Source organism: Benincasa hispida, chromosome 5 (assembly GCF_027475165.1).
Source record: "Benincasa hispida cultivar pf3 chromosome 5, pf3_genome.v1.1, whole genome shotgun sequence".
Lineage (NCBI taxonomy): Eukaryota > Viridiplantae > Streptophyta > Magnoliopsida > Cucurbitales > Cucurbitaceae > Benincasa > Benincasa hispida.
In genome coordinates this window covers 54,465,029-54,487,585 of record NC_143482.1, presented here as the reverse complement: position 1 = coordinate 54,487,585, position 22,557 = coordinate 54,465,029, and the positions used below count along the sequence as shown (strand labels likewise).

General features: G+C 39.2%; 1 pseudogene; it reads right to left on the bottom strand.

Moving 5' to 3' along the window:
* Positions 1 to 1,629: 1,629 nt before the first annotated feature.
* LOC150036254 (trans-resveratrol di-O-methyltransferase pseudogene) overlaps positions 1,630 to 22,557 on the bottom strand; it is a 33,588-nt pseudogene continuing 12,660 nt past the window's right edge.

Genomic DNA, 22,557 nt, shown 5'->3' with positions numbered 1-22,557 from the left:
TTAGAGAACAACTTTATTTATAGTTGTCAATAAAAAATTAAAGAGATTCCTAGTTATAACCAAGGTAATTATAGTTCTCTTTGGAAAATTGGTATTTACATTTAAAAACTAGAGGTTTGATTTTAAAAGTACATTTAACAATTAGAGGATTATATATCAAAAGGAAAAAAAAAAAAAAAAAAAAACTAGCTAGTGGTTCAAACATGGGACCTACTACCTTAATACTATATTAAATCACCATTTAATAACCTAAAAGTTACCCAGCTAAAAAGCTTAAGCTAATAGGGTTGTAATAAATTTAATCATATAATTACTTTAACAACACTCAAGCCAAATAAATAAATATATAATTGATTAGAGGATTATATATCAAAAGAAAACGAAAAAAAAAAAAAGAAAAAAAGAACTAATGGTTCAAACATGGGACCCACTACTTTAATACTATATTAAATCACCATTTAATAACCTAAAAGCTACCTAGCTAAAAAGCTTAAGTTAATAGGGTTTTAATAAATTTAATCACATAATTACTTTAACAACACTCAAGTCAAATAAATAAATATATAATTGATTGAAAAATACTTAAGTGCATCTTAAGTGCATCTTGAGTTGAATTCATTTTTTTACAACTCACCAAATTGTCTAAACAAAATTTTCCATTTAATTATATCAAATACCTGGAAGATGTCCAACAAATCAAAATCTATATTATATTAATTGGAAGGGAATTAAATTGGGTTAGAATTTAGAATGAAGAGAGAATATGGATAAACTTTTTCTATTGAGAGTTTCACTCACTTTGTTCAATTGGAGCTTACTTTCTTTCTAACTTTCTACGAGAGATAGAGAACCACTCTAATTATAGGTGTGAATAGAAAACTACAGAAGTTCTTAATTACAAGAAGGAAAATATATTTTTCTTTGGAAAATTATGTAATTACATTTAAAATTAGAGGTTCAACTTAAAAATTAAATTTAACAATTAGAGGTTCATATATCACAAGCAAAAAAGGAAAAAAAAAAAAAAAAAGAATTAGAGGTTCAAACATGAGACTCACTACTTTAATACTATATTAAATCACCAATTAATAACCCAAAAGCTACATATCTAAAAAGCTTAAGCTACTAGGGTTGCAATAAATTTAATCATATAAATACTTTAACACACTCAAGCCAAATAAATAAATGTATAGTTGATTGAAAAATACTTAGATGCATCTTGAGTTGAATCCATCCTTTTGTAGCTCACTTAGTTGTCTAACCATAATTTTCTTGGAGAAAAACTCCTTTCTTCGTTTTTCCTTAGATATTTTTTTTAGTTTTTCTACTCTATGATTATAACGATGTTGCATAAAATAGGTGTAGTACCAAATTCAACAAAGTATTGATTATAATAACCTATCATATAATGAAAAACACTACCTTGTATCAAAGTTTTTTTTTTTTTGTAGTTCACACAATTGCGCACCACAATTTGCCATGTGAAAACTCTTCTTTTGTTTTTTTTTTTTAATATTTCATTTTTTAACTGCTATGTGGTTGAAATAGACTGCAAAAAAGATGTGTGGCATCCATGATGTAGTCTAGGTATTTCTTTAATATATAATTAATAAAAAATCTTAAATAAATTTAAGTATATACCTTTAGTAGAAATGCATTGGTAGGAGGAATGGCCTCAAACATGTCCCTTCCAACTGTTGGGGATGATGCCCTAAAGTCTCATGTCCTATAGTTTGTAAACACAGTTTTGTACGAATGCTTGTGATGTATAATATATGATATTTACTTCACTTCTTATCTTTGAAGATTGGATGTTTTATTTGGTTTACCACAAACCAATAAACTAAAATCCCTGGTTGTCATTATGTAACTTAAGCATGTATGTGGTGACATACAAGTGGAGCATATCTTAAGTGATAACCAAAATGATCTATAGTATTTAGATATAGGAGGGAAACTTTATCTTGGTAACGCTACGAATGCGTCCCGCTTTGTAGAATAGTTACAAGTATTATGACTTGCTACAAATGGTCTGATCCTGATAATTCGTGTGGGGACATAGAAAGCGGGGACGTCCTATACAAAGAATTTGTATAAGACCTGGCCATGAAATGTTAACGTCTCGTTATATAACACCGTTCATGACAGAGACGTCACTTCACTAGGATGACCATAGGTAACATGACCTCAATTCTGAGTGAGTTGGGAACTCCTGCCTTTAAGGGTGGTTCTTTGATTTTCATGGGTGCGAGTGGCCAGGTTGCCGACTCAAACCTATCACTTTGAGAATTCATTTGATTTGGGTACTGGGAACTGATGATGGGCAGAAATGCACGTCATTATAGGCCTTTTATTTAGAATTATGAGGGCTGTTAAGTAGAATATGTGGCGATTATATTAGGAATTCATGAGAAAACAAGTTTGTATCGATGGGCATTAAGAATCTCGACTAACCCACTATTATGCATTATTATGCGTTCAATTGTCTATCTTTGTAGCTAACGCAGGAAGCGGACGCATACGCGTAAGTCGGGCTATCGCAAAGATGACCGCATGTGGGGAATCTCTCCATCGCAAAGGCGAATGTATACGTTCGACGCATGGATGTTGCGGCCATCATCCGTATGCATCCATCGCATAGAAGTTGTGGCCGTCAAGCGAATACGGTCATCACAAAGAAGTTGCGGCTGTCAAGTGAATGCGGTCATCGCAAGAAGATTGCGGCTACAGATAATAACCATAATAGAAGGGCGATCGCAAGGTTAGTGGAATGCAACATGAACGCATACCTTGGGAGTATTAAAAGATGATGTTGACATTTTACCTACCACGCCGTTAGCAGCAGAGATTCAGAAAAGGACCATCGCGCCGCGAATGTCAAGAATCAGAGTAAGTCCATTAATGCTGTCGGCGATCAAGCTCTATAAATAGATGCCGTTGAGCAGAATTTCAATTCATCCAAGTTTCTACCTTTGGATGGATCTTTGTGATCCAAATGAAAGCATGAGAAGATAGCTTGAGAGTTCTTCATCTCCTTCATTCATTCCAAGTGACGACTGGAGCCTTCGAGAGCTCGAGAGTCTGCTCCACCACCCATCCATGGCACCAACGGTAACCTTGACACACATCTGCTGGAAGCAAGACATTGCTTCCAGCTAGCCCTCCATTTCTCTTCTTTCCTTGTATTGTATTACATTTTGGCTTAAGGAATTAATACATTTTGTGATCAATGCATTTCTGTATGTTCCTTCAATTCCATCTCCATCTCCATCTACTTAGCATCATTTACTTTCATTGCATCACTAAGTGAGATTGTTAAAGTATCACACATTTAATCATGCGGATTAGGGATATAAAGCATGTAGCAACCCACCGGGAGGTATGCGTTGCGTGAGTGTTGTGAGAAAACCTTATTTGCTTAGTGTGAAGCTGTAGTAACGCTTGTCTATAGGCGGATGTAATGCTTGTCTATGAGTAGAATCAACAGCAACTAACTGCCCGAGAGGGTAAGTAGTTGGTCGCATTAAGCAATATAAGCAAGTGTTCACTAGAGATAGGAATAATCTTACGTCAGCCAGGTTTATGCGATTACCTTGTCTTATGAGCGCATCATCATCATTTAGGCATAGTTGGGAAAGTAGTCTAAAACTCGAGAGAGCGGATTGGATCGCATAAGCAAGAATGGGGAACTTATAGATAAGCTCCATTTGCTATTACACAGCATATGCACCCTACGGATAGAATATTGCATGCGTCCAGAAGTAGGATACGGTGGTACGTGTTCATCTTGTTTATGTGTGAGAGCACATAAGCAGGAATAGAGACTTAGGAATAAGGCCTTTCGACACTATCGCATCGCATGCGTCCTAGAATTAGGCACAAGCGTGGGAACTCCTACCTTTGAGGGTAGTCCTTTGATTTGCATGGGTGCGAGTGGCCAGGTCACCGACTCAAACTTATCACTTTGGGGATTCGTCTGATTTGGGGACTAAGAACTTAGCTACACAAGATGGAATTCACTCCTTCTCAAAGTAGGGGTAAGTAGATAGATTGCTCCGTTAAGTGCTGATCCTGGGGCTTGAACGATGTTGCGCCACACACCTTCTCATGGCCCGAGAGATGTCCACACATAATAGCACTATGTTGTATTGTTCATTAGAGGGATTAGTGATAATTAAGAAGTTAGATGTAACTACATGGGCAAAACGATAATTGGCCCAGCTGTACTTACGAGCATCTGTGAAAGGTTATCGTACTGTTGATTGGTTATATCCAATGGACACAGAAATATATCTATGGTAAGAAGAGTTCAAGTGTCGATCTTTAGTGAAATGCCTAACAGTTAACGAATGATGGATTTCGTGGCTAAAGACTTTAGTCAGCTATTCACGTACCGTTGGAGCTTCGAGCAATAGGTCCATAAGGTCCCCTTGGTAGCTCAATAGATTCAAGTTGAGAATTAGTTTTTGGGTCAGTTTGAAATGTTCAAATTGACTAGAGGGAGTTCGATTATGTATGATATGATTGAACTGGTTAATTATATATGATATGAATGAACTCAGAAGTAGCGGAAGAACCTCCAGACGTACTCTATCGCCCAAAAAATGTGTCGGCTGCAGCAGCACGATCAGTCACGAACAAGTGAATGCTGCGGGGACGACACCACCAAAATGGAGCCCTTGGTATTCTCGGATTGAGAACCCCAAGTGTGGTTTTTGGTGAGTTTGGTAGAGGTTAGAGAATGAACTAATCAAGTAGACGATAAGCAAGTGGGAGAGAAAAGGAAGCTATTGTATAACTAAGTGCTTATCGTTTAAAAGAAGCTACACGATCGTGTAGGCTTTACTAAGCGATCGTTTAATAAAAGGTGGATGATCGTTTTGAAAACACGGCACACTATGCGATCATTTAGGAAAGCTAAGCAATCATTTAGAAACTAGCGTGTGATCGTTTAGGGGCGAGGTGTGCGATTGTTTAGGTGCTGAGCGACTATCGTATAGGCTTTCGACTATGCGATCGTTTACATTTCCACACCGATGCCAATTTTTTCGAACCTTTGTTAAAAGAAACTAATTTTCATTTTATTCTTTGGTTACCATAACCGAAGCGGCTACTCCCACTAATGCACGCTCGAGAGAAATTTTAGGCCAATTATCATATAATTAACCAATTAAATCATTAATAAATATAATCATATTATATTCTCAATTATCATATAATTAACCAATTAAATCATTAATAAATATAATCATATTATATTCTTACCCTATAGTTTGATATGACAGATCTACTATAGTAATTTCTCCTCTACTTGATATAAATATTATTTATATCTAATTTCCTCCAAAATAATAAATTTCATACATTTAGTTAATTATATCATATATAATCAACCAGTTCAATTATATCATATATAATCAAACTCTCTCTTGTCAATTTGAACATTTCAAACTGACTCAAACACTGATTCTGGACTTTACCCAAGCTACCAGAGGGACCTAATGGACTTGTGGCTCAAGCTCTAACGGTACGTGAATAGCTGACCAAACTCTTTAGCCACGAGATCCACTATCTGTTAACTGTCAGGCATTACACTAAAGATCAACAACTGAACTCTTCTTACCACAAATATATTTCTGTGACCATCAGATATAACCAATCATGAGTACGATGACCCATCACAGATGCTCGTAAGTACAACTAGGCCAATTTACCGTTTTACCCCTATAGTTACATCTCACTTCTTAAGTACCACTGATTCCTCTAATGAACAATACAACATAGTCCAACTATGTGTGAACACCTCTCGAGCCAAGAGAAGGTATGTGGAGTGACATCGTTCAAGCCCTAGAATCAGCCCTTGAGGGAGCTATCTATCTACTTACCCCTGCCTCGGGGAAGGAGTGAATTCCATCTTGTGTAGCTGAGTTCCCAGTTCCCAAATCAGACGAATCCCCAAAATGGTAGGTTTGAATCGGCGACTTGGCCACTCGCACCCATATAAATCAAAGGACCTCCCTCAATGGCAGAAGTTCCCAACTCACTGAGGATTGAGGTCATATTACTTATGGTTATCCTAGTGAAGTGATGTATCAGTCATGAACGGTGTTATATAATGATGACGTGCAGAAATGCACGTCATTATAGGCCTTTTATTTAGAATTACGAGGACTGTTAAGTAGAATATGCGGCGATTATGTTAGGAATTCATGAGAAAACGAGTTTGCGTCGATTGGCATTAAGAATCTTGGCTAACCCACTATTATGCGTTATTATGCATTCAATTGTTTATTTTTGTAGCAACTGCAGAAATCGATCGCATACGCGGAAGCCAAGCTACCGTGGAGACGATCGCATGCGCGATCGCATACGTTCGACGCCTGGATGTTGCGGCCATCAACTGCATGCGTCCATCGCATGGATGTTGCGGCCATCAACTGCATGTGTCCATCGCATGGATGTTGCGGCCATCAACCGCATGCGTCCATCGCATAGAAGTTGCGGCCGTCAACCGAATGCGGTCGTCACAGAGAGATTGCGGCTATAGAATAATAACCATAATAGAGAGATGACCGCAAGTTTGGTGGAATGCAAACATGATGCATACCTCGGGAGTATCAAAAGATGATGTTGACATTTCATCTACCACACCATTAGCAGCAGAAATTCAGAAAAGGACCATTTGTCGTGAATGTCAGATTCAGAGCAGGTCTATTAATGTTGTCGGTGATCAAGCCCTATAAATAGAAGCCGTTAAGTAGAATTTCAAATCATCCAAGTTTCTACATTCGGGTGAATCCTTGTGATCCAGACAAAAGTGTAAGAAGATAGCTTGAGAGTTCTTCATCTCTTTCATCCATTCCGAGTGACGATTGGAGCCTTCGCTGGAGTTAGAGCTTGAGAGAGTCTACTCCACCGCTCATCCATGGCACCACCGGCAGCCTTGACACACATCTGCTGGAAGCAAGACATTGCTTCCAGCTGGCCCTCCATTTCTGTTCTCTCCTTGTATTGTATTACATTTTGGCTTAAGGAATTAATACATTTTTTGATCAATGCATTTCTATATTTTCCTTCGATTCCATATCCATCTTCATTTACTGAGTATCCTTTACTTTCATTGCATCACTAAGTAAGACTGTTAGAGTATCACATACTTAATCATGTGGCATAGGGATATGAAGCATGTAGCAAACCATCGGGAGGTGTGCGTTGCGTGAGTCTTGTGAGAAAACCATATTTGTTTAGTGTGAAACTGTAACAACGCTTGTCTATAGGCGGCCGCAATGCTTGTTTATGAGTAGAATCAGCAGCAACTAACTACTCGGGAGGGTAAGTAGTTGATCACATTAAGCAATGTAAGCAAGTGTTCACTAGGTATAGGAATAATCTTACGTTAGCCAGGCTTGTGTGATTACCTTGTCTTATGCATGTGTCCATCACCCCTTTAGAGCTACTCGAGAGAGAGTCTAAAGAAGGAACCTAAGACTTGAGAGAGCTAGGTTAGAATCGAGGCTTGAGAGAGCTAGAATAAGATCGTATAAGCAAGAATGGAGACTTAGGAATAAGTTTCGTTTGCTATTACACATCGTGTGCGTCTTCTTCAGGTGTGTATAGCATGATCGCATAAGTTTGCGTTGGTTGGGGTTACTCTTGCGGTCAATCTTATGGTTGCGATGAAGACATCCTCACCATTTTATCTATTTTTTCCATGCATTTTACTATGCGTCAACCGTTGCTATGTCTCTACCTTTCATTCATACTTCCACCGCTTAATCTATTAGTTAAGAATAGGAGTAGTGCTTAGCCCATAACCCTCATCATTGTTTTATTTATTCGCCGCAAACACATCACCGCATAACATTTAGCTACAAGTCCCTGAGTTCTACCTTGGATTAGCCGAGAAACTTGCGTTCTTGTTATACTTGGGGAGAGCACAAGAAAACTTGTGATAGGAATGCATGGTCATTGCATATGAGATCAATGAATACATTCCATTCCAACACATGACCACCGACGCATGAGAACCAATGCATAACCTAAGACATTCATCACAAATATTGCGTTCACAAATTTACGTCATCATATAACGAGACGTTAACACTTCGTGGTCAGGTCTTATACAAACTCTTTGTATAGGACGCCCCTGCTTGCATGTCCCCAACACGAATGATTAGGATCAGACCATCTATGACAAGTCACAACACTTGTGACCATTCCACAAAGCGAGCCGCATTTGTAGCATTAATAGGATAAGGTTTCCCTCTTATATCCATACACTACAGACCATTTTGGTTATCATTCAAGACATGATCCACTTGTATGTCACCACATATATGCTTAAGTTACATATAGATAACCAAGGATTTTATGTTTATTGGTTTGTGGTAAAGCAAATAAAACATGCAAATGAGCAAAATACAAAATGTGAAGTAAAATATCATATATTATACAACACAAGCGTTCATACAAACTGTTTACAAACTATAGGACTCGAGATTTTAGGGCATCAATCCCAACAATCTCCCACTTGTCCTAAAGTGAAGTGGGCTGTACATAAAACTAGTACAAAACAATAAATTAGGGCATAAAAGCCCAGTACATGAAAATCTCCCACTTTCCCTAGTCCAATCGCGAGCGATCCTATAGACCCATGCTCGTAGGTGACCCTCAAACACTGTAGCCGTGAGAGCCTTCGTAAATGGGTCAACAACATTGTGCTTCGAAGTGATCTTCGTGACGATCACGTCCCCTCGATGCACTATCTTGCGGATCAGATGATACTTCCGCTCTACGTGTTTGCCACACCTGTGACTCCTCAGCTTCTTACAGTTCACCACTGCCCTACAATTATCACAATATAGTGTAATGAGCCTAGACATATCTAGAACAACTTCTAATTCTGTAAAGAACTTCCTGAGCTAGACGACCTCCTTATTAGCTTCACAAGCCGCTACGTACTCCGCCTCTATAGTGGAGTCGGCGATGCACCCTGCTTAGTGCTTCGCCACACTACAGCTCCTCCGTTAAGAGTAAAGATTGAGCCCGATGTGGACTTGCGAGAGTCCTTATCAGTTTGAAAGTCAGAATCCATGTATCCGATAAGGATCAAATCCCTAGAACCATACACGAGCACGTAGTCCCTCGTTCTTCGAAGATACTTGAAGATGTTCTTCACTGTGGTCCAGTGACCCTGGCCTGGGTTAGACTAATACCTACAGACTATGCCCACAGTGTAGCAGATGTCTGGATGAGTACAGAGCATTCGTACATCAAACTGCCAATGGCAGACGCATATGGGACCCGTCTCACCTCCTTAACCTCTTGAGGCATCTTAGAACACACGTCCTTAGACAAAGTGACTCCATGCCTGAATGGAAGTAGGCCCCTCTTGGAGTCTTGCATCGAGTACTTGAGCAACATCTTGTCAATGTACGATGCCTGAGATAGTGCTAGCACTTTGTACTTACGATCCCGAAAGATTTGTATACCAAGAACAAACTGAGTCTCTCCAAAATCTTTCAGTTGGAATTGGGTCGCTAGCCAGTTCTTAATTGCAGTCAGTAGACCTACATCATTCCTAATGAGTAGTATGTCATCTACGTGCAACACTAAGAAAACTACTGAAGCATTGATGATCTTTTTGTAGACACAAGGTTCATCAACGTTTTGGTCAAAGCCATACAACTTGATCGCAGTATCAAACCATATGTTCCAAGATCGAAATGCCTATTTCAGCCCATAAATGGACCGATTCAGTTTGTAAACTTTTTGCTCTTGACCTTGGGCTATGAATCCCTCAGGTTGCACCATGTAAATGGTCTCCTCAAGATTGCCATTCAGAAAGGCTGTCTTGACGTCCATTTGCCAGATCTTATAATTATAATAAGCTATAATGGATAGAAGGATACATAACGAATTTAACATGGAAACAGGCGAGAACGTCTCCTCATAGTCGACTCCCTCTACCTGGGTATAACCTTTTGCCACAAGTCGATCCTTGAAGGTCTGTACCTTCCCATCAACACCCTGTTTGCGCTTGTAGATCCATTTACAACCTATAGTCTTACTCCATCAGGCTGATCTATAAGATCCCATACTGAGTTGAAGTACATCGACTCCATCTCGAGATCCATGGCCTTGACCCATTCATCCTGGTCAACATCCTTCATTTCCTTTTGGTAAGACAACGTATCCTTAACGTCACCATTTGCTACCATAGCAAGGATTTTTGTGAAACCCAGATAGTGAATGGGCGGGTTCGCAACCCTCCCACTACGTTGAGGTTCCCTCAACTCTTGAGGTGGAACCGGCCTACTAGATGAACTCCCATCAACAATTCTTTCTGATGTAGCAGGCTCTTCAACAACTCTTGTTGAAGTTTCAGTAGTTTCATGGGAAAGTTCACGCAACATGACTTTACTTCGTAGACTGTGCTCCCTTATATGATCCTCCTCCAGGAAAGTAGTGCTCATTGAAACAAACACCCTATTTTCCATCAGATCATAAAAATAACCCCCTCGTGTACTTTGGGGTAGCCTACAAAGAGGCATAACCTCGATCGTGGTTCCAACTTCTTGGGATTAGCCTCAAGCTCGTGTGTAGGGCAACACTAAATGCGGAAGTGACGTAAACTAGCTTTAAGCCCGTTCCACAACTCCAGAGGAGGGAACACAGTTGATTATGTATACCGTAGTCTCCACTTCAAAACCCCAAAATGAGTCCGGTAAGGAACCGTAACTCATCCTCGAGCGAACCATGTCCAACAAGGTTCTATTTCTCCTCTCCGCTACACCATTCTGCTGAGGTGTACCCAGTGCTGAGAGTTGGAAAACGATTCCATGTTCTATCAAATAGTCCTAGAATGCTGAGTCCACAAACTCTCCACCTCGATCCGATCGAAGTTTTTTGATTCGTCTATCCAATGCCTTTTCAACTTCGGCCTTGAACTCTTTGAAATTTTCAAAGAATTCAGGCTTCCGTTGCATAAGATAAACATACTCGTACCTAGAGTAATCATCAGTAAAATTGATAACATACTCATAACCACCTTGGGCTCGCACATTCATAGGACCACAAAGGTCAGAATGTACTAACTCAAGAGGCTCTTTGGCTCTATAACTGTAACGTGTATTTTTAGCATGATGCAAGTCCATGCCATAAGCTTGATGACATAGATTTTATGTGATCATATGTGATACTACTATTAGATATGCGTTATTAATGAATGTTTTTGTAGTATGCTGTGTATTGTCACAAGTTTCCTTGCGTTGAAACCAAGTATAATTTCACCGCAAGTTTCTCGGTGTGATCCGAGGTTAAACACAAGGACTGTTTGAGGTTATTGCATTATGTTTGTGATATATGTGACCAGGGGTTTTTCAATTTATAAAAGAATTTGTGTACAAGTAATTAAACATGCGATAAAGTAAAGTAAAGCGGTAAAAATGTGATAATAACATAAATTGCGTTAAAGTAAATTGCATTAGAGTAAATCTAAGCTAAGATGATATAAGATCTAGGTTTCGTGATACAAGATACTGAGGTCAAGGCTGACTGTGAAGATTATACAAAGATCGTGTAATGCGGTGACAAGTCTTATGTGTGAAGCACAAACAGAGAAGATAATTAATACAAATATCGCAAGTTCCTTAATTGCGTTCAAGATATAAGTACGGTTCCGCTTTTCTCTTGGCGTACACCTCTTGGTGATCGGCCGCGTTCCCACATCTCTGTGGTGAAACAGGGACGAACGTAATAAACGCAAGGTTGCTTCCATCTTTAGAAGTTCTACTTGTTTTAGTTAACGCATTCTTCTAACCTTCCCTCGACAGATCAGAATGACATCTTCACTTCTGCTCTCACAGGTGAAGATGCCGTCTAGCATGCCTTAGCTAAATGCATTTATCTCCTTATCACAAATTAAGTTACTCGTTAAATCCATATTAATTACCAAGTTATTAAGAAAACTTCATGGAGAAATTGATTAATGGAGGAGTGGAAATAGACAGAAAAGTGGAAATGAAAGTGATCGAGACATTCAATAACACTATTTAATGTCTGATACATGATTTGTGAATGAAGAGATTAAGAGAATGAAATACAATGGATGAAATAGAGTTAGAAACAAATACAAATAAACACCAACATCTTAGCGCCGATTTGGATGGCAATTTGCTTGCCGGCATGGGTGGTTTGTGCGGAAGGATGAGCTTCCCTCTCAGGCTTGCTCAACCGGTAGTAGGGATCTAAGCACAGAGCTTCACGGCGGGGATCTGGTAGAATTGCACTAAGACTCACCTCTCAGCCTTGTCTCTTCTCTTCCCAGATTTCTTCTGATCAGTACTCAGCTCAGCCTCTCTCTTTCAATGATGTAGCATCAATTAGCCCACGTATCAAGTATATCTTCTCTAAATTCTATGGGGGTGTTTATAAGTGAAAAGCTTTGACTCTTGGCTTGTGGACCCCACTTCTTGTTATGGAAATTCCAAAGATGTTTACAAGTGGGGTAACTTGAAAATTGCATCAAATTTTGCCTAATCAACTTCCAATCCTGCTTTAGAGATTTTGTGACCCAGAACTATTCCTTCTTCCACCATAAAGTGGCATTTTTCCCAGTTCAAAACAAGATTTTTTGCCATGCATCTCTTCAAGACCTTTTCAATGTTAGATAGACAAGAGTCGTAATTATTGTCGAAGACTGAAAAATCATCCATGAATGCCTCGACTGACTCCTCCAAGTAATTTGAGAATATTGGCATCATGCATCGTTGGAAAGTGCCTGGCGCATTGCAAAGTCCAAATGGCATGCGTCGAAATGCAAACGTACCAAATGGGCACGTGAATGTTGTCTTATCCTGATCTTCCGGCGCAATTGCTATTTGATTGTACCCTGAATAGTCGTCAAGAAAACAGAAAAATTCATTCCCCGAAAGTCTGTCTAGCATTTGATCAATGAACGGGAGTGGAAAGTGGTCCTTTTTAGTGGCCAAGTTTAACTTGCGATAATCCATGCAAATTCTCCATGCCGTAGTCGTTCTTGTGGGAATTAATTCATTCTTTTCATTAGTGACAACTGTCATCCCCCCATTCTTCGGAACACACTGCACTAGGCTCACACAGCTGCTATCAGTTATTGGGTAGATGACTCCTGCGTCTAGCCACTTCACTATTTCCTTCTTCACGACCTCCCTTATAGCCAGGTTCAAGTGATGTTGCCTTTCTACCGATCCTGTCTTTCCTTCTTCCAAACGAATCTCGTGCATACAATACGAGGGACTGATTCCTCGAATGTCCGCCAAGGTCCATCCTAAGGCCTTTGCGTTATTTCTTAGGATCTGTATGAGCGCATCTTCTTTCTCCTTATACAGCGATACGGAAATGATAACTAGTAACGTGTTGTTACTTCCTAAGTAAGCATACTTAAGGTGCACGGGCAACGATTTTAACTCTAGCACGGGTGGCTCTTCCAAAGATGGCTTAATGCGTTGTGAGGTCCATTCAGATAATTTGAGTGGTTCAAATTTGATTCAATATGAATTACGACGTAGTCCTCCTCCAATATTGCGCCGATTCCAAGATCTTCTTCCTCCAGCTCCTTCAGGGGTTTGTGCCAATGTTCTTCTCGTAGTTCCTCAATATATTGGCAGTTTTCCATGTCACCTGGGTACTTCAACGCATTGAACACGTTGAATTTTACTTCCTGATCGTCGACCCTGATGGTCAATTCCCCTTTTTGCACATTGATCAGTGCTTGCCTTGTTGCGAGAAATGGGCGACCCAAGATGATAGGGACTTCTCTGTCAGCTTCATAATCCAATATGACAAAATCTGCCGGAAAGATAAACTTGTCCCCTTGCATGAGTACATCATCTATCTTTCCCTCAGGATGCTTTATTGATCTATCGATCATCTGTAATGTGATCGTAGTTGGTCTTGCGTTGCCGATATCCAACTTTTAAAAAATTGACAAGGTCATTAGATTTATGCTTGCCCCTAAATCGCACAGCGCGTTCCCGACCATCTTCCCTCTTATTGTGCAGGGCAACGTAAAAATCCCAGGGTCCTTCATTTTAGTGGGGATATTGTTTTGAAACAGTGCGGTGCATTCATATGTTAGCACAACTGTTTCATTTTCTCCCATCTTTCTTTTATTGGCAAGGATATCCTTGAGAAATTTTACATAACTTGGCATCTGCTCTAGTGCTTCTATTAAAGGAATGTTAATGTGTAGCTGTTGGAGAACGTCCAAGAACCTCTGAAATTGCTTACTATCATCTTTCTTCTTCAGCTTGGACGAGAAAGGTGGAGGATCCCCCCTTACTTCTTGTTGCGTTGGCTGTCTGTTTAGGTCCTGTTCTTACTGTGTTTCATTATCTGAAGGTTGCGTTGATTGAGAATTCAAGTCTCTTGAGGAGCTTTATCTTTTGTAGGTGAACTTGGTTCTGAACTGGTACTTTTTCCACTATTGGTTGACTGGTCATCTTCAACAGTCAAATTTATTAGTGTTGTTGTCGCATCTGGTACTAATGGCATAAGGGCTGTTGTTTCGCCACTTCTCAATGTCATTGCGTGACACTGTTCTTTACCTCGCTGCCCCGATGCTCCTGAGTTGCTATGCCGCGTACCAGGCGCTTTCTTCTTTAATTCCCTCGTAAGCTGATCTATCTGCTCTTTTAATTCTTTAAGGGAGTCAGCTTGCGATTGTCTCATTGCCTTGCTCTTTTCAATGTAATGTTTTAACGATGTCTCCATAGTCGAGGTGCTGCAAGAGGTATCATATAAGAACGGTTGATCATAGGGTGGTATACCTTGAGAATTACCTGTGTTATAGTCTAGAGTAATGAAGACTGGAGGGTTACCTCTATCCTCTTGATAACTGTTCTAATAGAAACTATGGCTCCCTTGGTTGTGATTCCCATCCTAACTCGAAGTTGGGTGATCCCACCAACAAGGGTTATAGATGTTGCCAAACGATTCATCATAGACAAAATATACGAGTTGTTGATTCCATGGGCAAACTTCTATTGGATGTCCCTCTCCACATTGAATGCAATTCATTGCGACCGTGTGAGTCACCGCATTAACTTGCGTTAATCCTTGAGAAAGAGTTCTCTGTTTGTTAGCCACTGTCTGGAGAAGTGAGGTCATTGTGGTCATTTGATCGACCAGTGCGCTCATCGCATCAGTTGACACATCAAAACTTTCTACTCTTTCTTGCTCTAGACCTCTTACCTCAAGCCTGGTATCAATCCACTCATCAGAATGTCGCGAGATGCGATCCAAGATATTCTTTGCTTCCATATATGATCTGTTCATTAATCCTCCTTCTGCGGAGGCATTGCCAACTGCTTGTGTTGATTGGTCTAAGCCATTGTAAAAGGTTTCCATCAAAATACTATCGGGAATCCCTATATGCGGACAACTCTTCACTAGCTGTCGGAATCGCACCCAAGCGGTGCTCAAGGTTTCATAACCTTTTTGCTCAAAATTCAGCACATCCCTCCATCTCCTTGCATTGACGGCTGGAGGGAAGAATCTGTTCATCAACCTATCAACCAACTGTTCCCATGCTTTAATCTCAGTTGGCTCTAATGACTGAGCCCACCTCTTTGCTTCATCTCGCAGTGTGCACGGGAAAAGATATAACCTAAGTCTTTCTTGATTCACATTAGGCATGGAGAATGCACTGCACATGTCTACAAAATTCGTCAAATACGCATGTGGGTTTTCTCCTTGTAATCCTCCAAATTGACCCATATTCTGAATAATCTACAGCATAATTGGTTTTAATTCAACGCTTATATTTTTCTCATTTGCTTATCTTGCGATTCCTGGTGAGGAGTTATAGAAATCCGGCGCCGCATAGTCTCTCATTGGGACATCATGATCAGCAGCAAGAATTATGGAGCCTTGCACTGGCCCATTTTTCTTTTGATTCGCTACTTGAGGATCGTTATTAACAGTCTTGTTTCTTTACCACTTAATTTGGCCCTGATGTGCTCTTGCGCGAATAATATACTTGATCTATGGGTCTGCTTAGAATTTCTGAATTACTCCAGCACTCATAAGCCGTCAGACTGCTCTTCGCGTTGAACAATCAGTACAAAGAGATTTGTCCAACAAAATACCACAAACATATTCAAATAATAACCATTAACCATTCCCCGGCAACGACGCCATAAACTTGTAATGTGTATTTTAAGCATGATGCAAGTCCATGCCATAAGCTTGATGACATAGATTTTATGCGATGATATGTGATACTACTTCTAGATATGCGTTATTAATGAATGTTTTTGTAGTATGCTGTGTGTTGTCACAAGTTTCCTTGCATTGAAACCAAGTATAATTTCACCTCAACTTTCTCGATATGATCCAAGGTCGAACACAGGGACTGTTTGAGGTTATTGCGTTATGTTTGTGATATATGCTATCGGGGGTTTTTCAATTTATAAAAGAATTTGTGTACAAGTAATTAAACATGCGATAAAGTAAAGTAAAGCAGTAAAAATGCGATAATAACATAAATTGCGTTAGAGTAAATCTAAGCTAAGATGATACAAGATACAAGTTTCGTGATACATGATACTGAGGTCAAGGCTGACTGTGAAGACTATACAAAGATCGTGTAATGCGGTGACAAGTCTTATGTGTGAAGCAGAAACAGAGAAGATAATTAATACAAACATCACAAGTTCCTTAATTGCATTCAAGATATAAGTATGGTTCCGCTTTTCCCTTGGCGTACACCTCTCGGTGATCGGCCGCGTTCCTACATCTCTGTGGTGAAACAGGGATGAACGTAATGAATGCAAGGTTGCTTCCATTTCTGGAAGTTCTACTTGCTTTAGTTAACGCATTCTTCTAACCTTCTCTCGACAGATCAGAATGACATCTTCACTTCTGCTCTCACAGGTGAAGATGTCGTCTAGCATGCCTTAGCTAAACGCATTTATCTCTTTAGCACAAATTAAGTTACTCTTGTAATCCATATTAATTACCAAGGTATTAAGAAAACTTAATGGAGAAATTGATTTATAGAGGAGCAGAAATAGACAGAAAAGTGGAAATAAAAGTGATCGAGACATTCAATAACACTATTTAACGTCTGATACATGATTTGTGAATGAAGAGATTAAGAGAATAAAATAAAATGGATGAAATAAAGTTAGAAACAAATAAAAATAAACGCCAACGTCTTAGCGCCGATTTGGATGGAAATTTTCTTGTCGGCATGGGTGGTTCGTGCGGAAGGATGAGCTTCCCTCTCAGGCTTGCTCAACCGGTAGTAGGGATCTAAGCACAGAGCTTCATGGCGGGGATCTGGCAGAATCGCACTGAGACTCACCTCTTGGTCTTTTCTCTTCTCTTCCCAGATTTCTTCCAATAAGTACTCAGCTCAGCCTCTCACTCTCAATGATCTAGCATCAATTAGCCCTCGTATCATGTATATCTTCTCTGAATTCTATGGGGGTATTTATAGATGAAAAGCTTTAACTCTTGGCTTGTGGACCCCACTTCTTGTTATGGAAATTCCGAAGATGGAGGAATAAATATTCCTTCTGTTATGCAATCAGACCATCAAATCTGCATAATGGTTAGTTGTACACGTGTCACAATCCTCCGCATTTGCATTGCTCATCTGCATCTTTCGATCGGTTGCTCGCATGCGGTGTTGTTTTTATTACCGCATGCGGTTGAAATTCAGCTCGAGATCGATTGTCGCATTGCGCCGTCATTGCATTAATCGTCTCTTCATTGTTGATTGACGGGCGCAATTGTAACAGAGATGCGTTGTTTAGTTTCTCATTGAGCCTTGATTGCAAGCGGTGACTTGGTTTCCTGCAAAACTGTAGTAGAAATATCCTCTTCTACCATCTTAATGATGTTAGTGGGTGTAATTGCGATAATTTATATTTATTGTATTTCTAAGCTATTTTTCATGCAATTGATGCATATTCCTTCTCTTTTGGCCACAATATCTGAATAAAGCAGCATAAATAACTTGTATTTCTACAAGTTATCAATAACCTTTTCCAGTAAAAGGTCGTTTAGTCATCTTACCCTAAAAAAAAGACTCACACACTGATAAAGAATTTTCTTTTAACTCACTTAGAAGTCCATTCTTCACCAATCTCTCAATCCTATTAAGATTGATGTGCCCTAAACGTAAATGCCAAAGTTGGTGTTCGTTGATTTCGTGATTCGAGCTTAGGAGTGTATTGTATAAAATAATTGGAAAAATAAGTATAGATATGAATGATGCGTTGATGCGTTGATGCATTGATGCGTTAGTAAAGCGTTGATGCGTTAGAGATGTGCAACAGGACGCATGACACTCCTCTGTTGACGTTCAAGTTTTCCTAAATCGGATCCAAGTTTAAATGCAACTTAGGTTCCTGGTAAGTCCAGGGTCGAACTCAAGGATTCAGATTAAAGCTAACGCAGACCTTGCATTGTAACTGTTGTAGGGATATCCAAAGTATATGGATAAATGAGTTATTCACACTAAGGTGCTGTGTGTGTGTGCAAGAAGATACAAAAGGATCGAGTAGAGATTGATAGGTCCTGTGAAAATGGAGTTTGATACAAGTGATATGCATCGATCTAAATTGGATGTACACGAACAAGAATATGATGCAAATGAGATGACTTGTTTATCTCTGTTTATGCTTTAGACTCTATTCGACACTTCTCAATGCAAATATCATACAGTACCTATCTCTAGGATGTATGCGTCAAACATAGGATGCAATAAAACACAAGTGCGTTTATCTCTAGATATACTAGGCGTTCTAATTTGATGCTGGCTTACTTATTCTCTCGAATAGTTTAAGCTAGAGATGCTTTTACCAATTGATTTAGTTGGCTTAAGCGTTCGAAATGGAATTTTACATGAAGTATAGATGCATCCAACATAAACAAGAAATAAACAATGGAAAAGTATGATAAATCAAATATGTGAATTTATAAAGAAACTGATTGTCTTTACAAAACCAATACTTCATCAGATGAAAAGATGAAAGCGATAAGTAAGATGAAATGAAATGAGTCAAGCCGTAGAGTACAATCCCTTGTCCTCTTTGGCTCAATGCTAGTTGTGTACAACCACTTGTGGAAGAATTGGAAGAAATGTCTCTCTCGAGCTCGACTTCCTTCGCTCCTTGATCGGCGATGGTGGTGGTTCTCTTCCCTCTTGTTCTTCTCGACACCACATCACAACTCTAAAGATCTAAAACTAAGACTAAGCTAAAACTGAGACTAAAAACTGAGAGTTGAGGACTTGGAACTTCTAACTTCAAAAAAACTTCCAACAACTGGTGGGATTTCTTTTATTTATAGGTGTCGGTCTTCTCCAGCTTGATGATGGGAACCATTAAATTCCATACCCTGGTCAGCCGCCTGACACTCAAATGCTTTTCATACGCCGCCCGCTGCAGATGCCCATGCTTGCGATTGGTGATTTGACACAAACAGCCTGAATCGATGAATCTTCCTTCCGTTGAATCCCTCTGACGCATGCCCTATACATTAGACTTTGCCTGCGACACTTTTCTTAATTATGTGTTAGCCTCTTGTTGAGATCCTGCAATATCATGCGTTAGTGCTGTAGTACTTTAGCAATAAACATTCTTTTGCATGAGTTTGATAATGTTTGAGTAATTCCATGCATTTCTTCTAAAAATGATGAGATTTTATCATTAAAAACCCTAATTGTTCCAACTTTTCAGCCACAATAACTTGTATTTCTACAAGTTATCAGTTGGGCATTTTCTTTTGGACAAATTCGTTGATGTTTTGATTGAGTTATGACAGTTCTAAACAATTCAATATTATGGAGGTAATTAATGGCTAACAACCTTAGCACATATAAATTCGATTCTAGATTTGCAGTACAGATAAAAACACCGTCTTTATGAATAAACATTTTATCCAGATTAAAAGAGATAGCATATTTACATTGGAATAAACATTTTACAGAAATAAGGTTACTCTTTAGTTCGGGAACAATATATACATCATACAAAACAAGAAACCTATTCTGTAAAGCTAATTGGAGCCCTCCCACTGGCACAGCTGAGACGACGTGCCTGGTGCCTACTTGTATCTTCATCTCACCAGCCTCCAGCTGTCACCAAGATCTAATCCCCTGAAAAAAAGAACAAATGTGGTTTGTGGTGCCCGAATCAATTATCCAGGCTGAATCATTATTCTCCACTAAACAAGTTTCAAGAACTAGTAAATCATATTTACCTTTATCGACCCGAGCCTTAGCCTTGGCTGCTTTCTTCTCTTTCAGATACCGAGGACAGTTTCGCTTCTAGTGTCCATCTTGGTTGCGATGGAAACACTTTCCCTTTTCAATCGATGGACACCTCCTTAGGGCGACAAGCAGTGGGTTAGCAGGCGCCTTCCCTTTTCCCTTACCACCCTTATTCTTCTTTCCGTTTACAAAGTTAAAAGTATAAGGTGCAGACTTCATTCCTGAGGTCGAACCTCTATGGAACATCCTGGAGGATGAAGCAACATTTGCCTCACTCTTCTTCCTCTCCTTACTTATCAGTAAAGATTGGTAGGTCTGCAACTCGTTGAGGAGAGTTATAAGGTTATATTTCACTTTGTTAAGAATCACATTACTAACAAAATGCAGGAAGATTTCCGGCAAAGAATGCAGGATTATGCTAACCTGGCTCTGATACCAATTGAAGGATCTATTGATGAAGAGCATCCATGAGCACATTCAGATCTTTCCGATTTCACCATGACCGAAATACAACATATACATTTTAACATATAGTTATACAAACAAACAATAATTAACGACATGCTTTGAACACTAAAGAATAAGGGAAATAGTTCTCATACCAGTTGAAGACCCTCTTCAAGCTTTAAAACACAGAAGCAGCGGAAGAACCTCCACCCATACTCTATCGCCCCAGCAAACGCGTTGGCTGTAGCAGTATGATTAGTCTCAAACAAGTGAATGTAGCGGGGACGACACCACTAAAATGGAGCCCTTGGTTTTCTCGGAGTGAGAAAACAAAGTGTGGTCTTTGGTGAGTTTTGTAGAAGTTGGAGAATGAACTAATCATGTAGACGATAAGCAAATGGAAGAGAAAAGGAAGCTATCGTATACCTAAGTGCTTATCGTTTAGAAGAAACTACACGATCGTGTAGGTTTTACTAAGCGATCGTTTAATAAAAGGTGGACAATTGTTTAGAAAACATGACACACTATGCGATCGTTTAGGAAAGCTAAGTGATCGTTTAGAAACTAGCGTGCGATCGTTTAGGCGCGAGGTGTGCGATCGTTTAGGTGCTGAGCGACTATCATATAGGCTCTCAATTATGCAATTGTTTATGTTTCTACACTGATGCCAATTTTTCCGAACCTTTGTCAAAAGAAACTAATTTTCATTTTATTCTTTTGTTACTATAACCAAAGTGGCTTCTCCCACTAACGCACGCCCAAGAGAAATTTTAGGCCAATTATCATATAATTAACCAATTAAATAATTAATAAATATAATCATATTATATTCTTACCCTGTAGTTTGATATCACATATCTACTATAGTAATTTCTCCTCTACTTGATATAAATCATATTTATATCTAATTTCCTTCAAAATAATGTATCTCATACATTTAGTTAATTATATCATATATAATCAACCAGTTCAATTATATCATATATAATCGAACTCCATCTTGTCAATTTGAACATTTCAAACTGACCCAAACACTGATTCTGTACTTTACCCAAGCTACCCAGGGGACCTAATGGACCTGTGGCTCGAAGCTCCAATGGTACGTGAATAGCTGACCAAACTCTTTAGTCACAAGATCCAATATCCATTAACTGTTAGGCATTCCACTAAATACCAACAGCTGAACTCTTCTTACCACATATATATTTCTATGTCCATCGAATATACCCAATCATAAGTACGATGACCCTTCACAGATGCTCGTAAGTACAGCTGGGCCAATTTACCGTTTTGCCCCTGTAGTTACATCTCACTTTTTAAGTACCACTGATTCCTTTAATGAACAATACAACATAGTCCAATTATGTGTGAACACCTTTCGGGTCAAGAGAAGGTGTGTAGCGCCACATCGCTCAAGCCCTGAAATCAACCCTTAAGGGAGCGATCTATATACTTAGGTTCGCCTGTGAACCGGTTTGCTCGATGGAAAAATTGTAATAGATAGAGTTTTTCATTCCAGTTTTTTTTTAGGTTGTTCATCCCAGTCCATTAATCTGTGTTTATATACGTAGGATGTATGTTTTAATATATATGTCATATGGTATGACATATAGAAAAATCCCTTCTTAGGTTATGGATTGGCCATGCATCATCTCTTTATTATAAGTGTTATGATTTAGAGAAGCATGATTTAAATTACGTAAGAGCATGTTCATGCATCATATAATGTAAGAGTTATATTTATGCATGCACAAATCATTAACATGCATCATCTTTATATTATAAGTGTTAATAAGGGTGTATGGAGCATGTGTGCTTGGTTTATTACTTGTATATAAAAGTTA